Here is a 5,083-nt window from a genome sequence, read left to right as displayed (position 1 = left end):
ACGGCATTCCGAATGGACAGAATCGGATTAGAAACCAACTAACTGAAGATGGAAGATGAAACATTCTGCAACGTGGCTTCCCTACCTAACCTCAACATGATGGACTGCTGGCAAGCCCTCTGGATCTCCTGTACTCCTGCCCTGAGATCCAAGTATTTCTCGGGCTGAATCGGAAACCATCTTGGAAACATCCCAACTAGCGTCCCTGTTGAGCTGCAGTTGTGCTCTTCTTCAGAAGAGGTGAAGAAAGCCTCACTGGGCCTTCAAGGTCTATGAAGAGGAACGTTGAAATGTGCGCCATGATTCTCTCCTGTAAGAGCTGTTGTATTCTAGTCACCGAGAGGGGGAGCCTCACAGCCTACCCTTTGGCGTTTCTCCTTGGGGAGTCCCTGTCACGGTCTTGACGGACGTTCCAGGTCATGTAACTGATGTCACGACAGCCTTTTGAAAACTTGGTTTCTCCTGAGGGGGAACCTCTACAGAACTGTAGGCGTCAGATGGCACAGTATCCCAGCATGCATCTCTGGTCACTCAGATCACACCCTGATTAGTAAGGCAACACTCATGCGATGTGCATGCAATGTTTTAGAGAGTAGTAAGGAAGTAGACAAAAGGCATGAGAACAGTTTGTTATTTTGTACTGTTGTCAGCCTTGTTTATGGGTGGGAATTATTTGCTAAATGGGGGGGATATGAAATGTATAGTCAATTATTTGTACATGTACCAACAGCAACAAACTACTAGATCTGCTCAAGGTAAGTCTGTTGGCTGTATTTTGCAACAAGACGACCAAAGCACCCCAAGATCTCCATCGTCGTTCCAGCTCAAGGTAAGGGGCTCTTGCGGGGGGGTTGGTAGTTAGATTCGAGACCGCGATGTGCACGTGTCTATAAAGATACTGTCTGACTTCACAGGATCTCCTGGACCAGGGTGGACCAGAGTTTGAGGACCAGCAGGTGACCAGATCCCACTGGACCAGGTATGGGTCACCAGGGTGGATTATTATTATTATTATGTTTCTAGTGCTTTTCTCGCACTTAATTATAATGTAGGGTAACTAGATCCCCTAGACCAGGCATGGGGTACCAGGCTGGACCAGAGGGTATCCAGATCCCCCTGGACCAGGAATGGGGCACCAGGCTGGACCAGAGGGTATCCAGATCCCCCTGGACCAGGAATGGGGCACCAGGCTGGACCAGAGGGTATCCAGATCCCCCTGGACCAGGAATGGGGCACCAGGCTGGACCAGAGGGTATCCAGATCCCCCTGGACCAGGAATGGGGCACCAGGCTGGACTGGAGGCTGTGGACCGGAGGGTAACCATAACCAAACACTTGACACCTGGGGGTTCTTTTTAATTATTTCAAACGATCGTAGAGGGTCTTCATTAGTTTTTCCTTCAGATTTTTCATTCTGTGAATTTTAGCCAAAGCTGTGATTTGAAGTAAATAAGGTCACATCAGCTGCTACTACTATAGTTTATCCAGCGTACATCAAGGTGGACACTAAAACGTAACAGCTGGTCACACTCACACTTGGTAACGTAACATCACCCTTTTAATGTGTGTTTGTATTGTGAACAGATTAAGCTGACGACCCACCAGGAGCGAGACGAGGACTACGATGGGACTGCTCAAGTCTTTGGAAGGTTAATACCAACAGGTTTTTTTTTTTTACATCGTTTCACCACCAAAGCTATGCTGTTAAATTCACAGAATGTTTTACTATATTCCTGAATTACAAATTCCCAAGTGTGTGCATGTTTCATGTTGAAGTTTAAAATTTGATTTGATTCAGAATTATTTAAACAAGGTGTCCAAAGAATAAAACTACTACCACTGTGTTTCTAGTTTAGATTTCTCAAAACAAAAGTATTTTCTTCAACACAAATTATATAAACTAAAAAAATTATGGAGGAGGAGCCACCTATCTGGAGGGAGACCCGGAATCTGGTTAGCCGCCTAGCTGGACATCGTTAGCCTCCTAGCATAATGGATATCGTTAGCTTCATAGCATAATGGATATCGTTAGCTTCATAGCATAATGGGTATTGTTAGCCTCATAGCATAATCAACATCACTAGCCTCAGAGTTATCTATATCATTAGCCTCATAGCATAATTGATATTGTAGCATAATTGACATTGGTAGCCCCATAGTGTAATCAACATGGTAGCCTCATAGCGTAATCGACATGGGTAGCCTCATAGTGTAATCGACATTGGTAGCCTCATTGACATTGTTGGCCTATGGCTAGCAACATAGATTATGCTACGAGGCTAACGATTTGTGTTTTTCCTCTTGCAACATTTCAGTGACCCACTGACGGCGCCTCGTCGGAGCTGGACGGTGGAGACTTCAGATGCAACTTCTACCTCGCAGGACGTGACTTAAGTCACGGGTTGTCAAGGGTTCCTTGTTTCTCAAGGGTTCCTTCGCGGGTTCCTCATGGTTCAGTGTTAGGGACAGTGTTAGGGTCAGATGGTCTCACGATGAACCATTGTTTTTTTTTTTAATCACATCCCAGAATTGTTTCACTGTGTGCACAGATATTGAAATGTATACTGATGTTTTATGATATAAAATCATTTAAAATGACCTGGTTGTGTGGCTTGTTGTATGGTAATTTTTATTATACACATGCATATTACCCTAATGAGGTAAGGTTACCTCTCCCCTCCCCTATATCCTAACCTCTCCCCTCCCCTATATCTTCTCCCAACCTCCCTCCCCTATACCCTAACCTCCCCCTCTATACTCTGACCTCTGTCCTCCCCCCCCATACACCCTTACCTCCCCTGTCCTCCCCCCTCCTTTACTCATACCCCCCCTCCTCTAACCCTAACCTCTCCCCTCCCCTATACCCTAACCGCCCGCCTCCCTTACCCTCACCCCAACCTTACCCTAATCCTCATCCTTATCCTCACCCTTATCCCTAACCCTAAACCTAACCTTAACCATAGCAGCGAATATCAAGCCAGTAAAAGCACGTATGATATTAGCTAACTAGACAATCAGATGGACAGTGGCTATACAGTATAGCTAGTCTAGCTTTCCAACCCAATTTTGTGTAGCCCACCTTCGTGAAATGTGTGATAAACAGGAAAAGGTCCTGCCACACTTACCTGACAACTGGAATGGGTTTTAATATAATATAATTTTTTATAATATATATTTAAAAATTATATATATATATATATATGTATATGTGTGTGTGTGTGTGTGTAAATGATGCTCTCTGCTCTGTTCCTTTTCAAGGAAATGCTCTGTCATACCAAAGCTGTCTTTTCCATTGACTAGACCAGTGTCCTCTCAATGGCCAGCAGAGCTAGGCTGCTTAAACAGCCTTGGTCCATTGTGTTGGGTGTAGGACTTGAGTTGCTTTAAACAGGAGAAGCTCCTTTCTACACCTGCAGATGTAGCTCTAATTGTTGCCACTATTAAACAGTTTGTAAAGCTGAGGCATTGCACTGTCCAACTCCATGTCTTTAAGGAACACCAAGAAATCACACAGCTTTCCCCTGTCACCCTGCAAGTCCTGATCTGAATACAGGACTTGAAGTTCAGACCTCAGGCTCCCTGAATCAAAGTGATGGCCAACTACCAAAACGATATTAAACTTGAACAAGGAAATGTGGGAATTATGTTAAACTGAAGCAAGGAATTGTGTGAATAAGTGTATGAAATGTACGATGAAAACTGTCTAGCAATTTCGCCAAGCAAATACCAAGAAGTAGGTTGCAGTTCGTCTTTCGACTCACCTGAGGAATGAAGACGGCTCCGGCGACATAGTTCAAAATCGCTGTCAATCAAACGGCAACTCAGTCTTTCGCGGACCCTCCAATCATCACGCAGAAGCCCAGCTTCCAGGCCAGCCCACTCCTCCATTCACCCCCAGAGACGCTGTGCGTCCGTGGGAGGGACATAATCGCAGCATTATCCAATGACCGTCGACTTTCGACGCACTAAAAAAGGCTGTTCTACGCAGCCCCATTGAAGTGGATGGACGCTGAGCTTCAACAGGCAAATGCACTGTGACACTACGGGAAGGAAATCGAGTCAGTCGATCTGCGATAAGCAGCTGATTCTGAACGAACTCGTCTTCGAGATGGACGTGTTCTAACGCATTTTTAGTCAATGAAATGTTTACACAACAGTATATATTTGACCATTTAATTTTTTTAATTTTAGGGGAAGCTGAGCTTCCCTTGCATTCTTAGAGAAATCGCCACTGGCATGCACATACAAAGACCAACTATTTGTTCTCTCTTTACCACGGACATGCATAGCGACGCGTTAACCCTGCGACTGCGTGGTTATTGCGTTGCTTGAACGTGGAACTATAATCAGCCCTTAAACATTGAAGAGCCTATAACTTGTTCCATCTCTTTCTGTACGTCCGGCGTAAACGACTTCAAACAAATATAAACATACACGCCAGGAGGTGGCGCAGCTGCCCTATCCCACACAGATCCAGAGGCGTAGGCTACATCACCTACATCTGACAGCTGCAGCGGCCAGACCAGACCAGCCCTTCTAATGCATCTTGTCAACGCCTGCTACTTGTCTATGTTCGGAGAACAAGTAGCTAGCTGTTAGTAGTTGCAGTAACTAGTAATTGTACGCTCTGTGATCAGACGGAAGGTGACGAGTGCAGAGTTAATGCAAAGGGTTACGTGAAGCGCAATGCCGTCCTCTAAACGTCTACCTGATTTAAAGAACACCTGCCGCGAGGGAACAAAGCCGCTCACTGTGATCCGGACAAACGTAACATTTCACCTTTCCACTATTTTCTGTCCTACAAATCCATTTGCACCCACATCTGCTCATTATCTACACAGCACCTGGGCAACCAGATTCTTCAGGCATAACTAATAATGATTGATGAATAATTGGTTGTGACTCGTCAAAAATAGAAAAATTGATATAGAAATGTATCTATACTGCAAACATATAGGTCATACCTAATAACATGTTTGGATAATGTTCAATGTTCAAGTTTGGATACTTGTAAAAGTATCCAAAGACATTTAGCATATGCAGATTTCGACTGGTAGGTTGTGGATTGGATTGTGATCATAGTC

Source organism: Micromesistius poutassou (assembly GCF_964030765.1).
Source record: "Micromesistius poutassou genome assembly, chromosome: 1".
Taxonomy (NCBI): domain Eukaryota; kingdom Metazoa; phylum Chordata; class Actinopteri; order Gadiformes; family Gadidae; genus Micromesistius; species Micromesistius poutassou.
The sequence above is the reverse complement of the archived record's forward strand: the minus strand, read 5'-3'. Positions refer to the sequence as shown.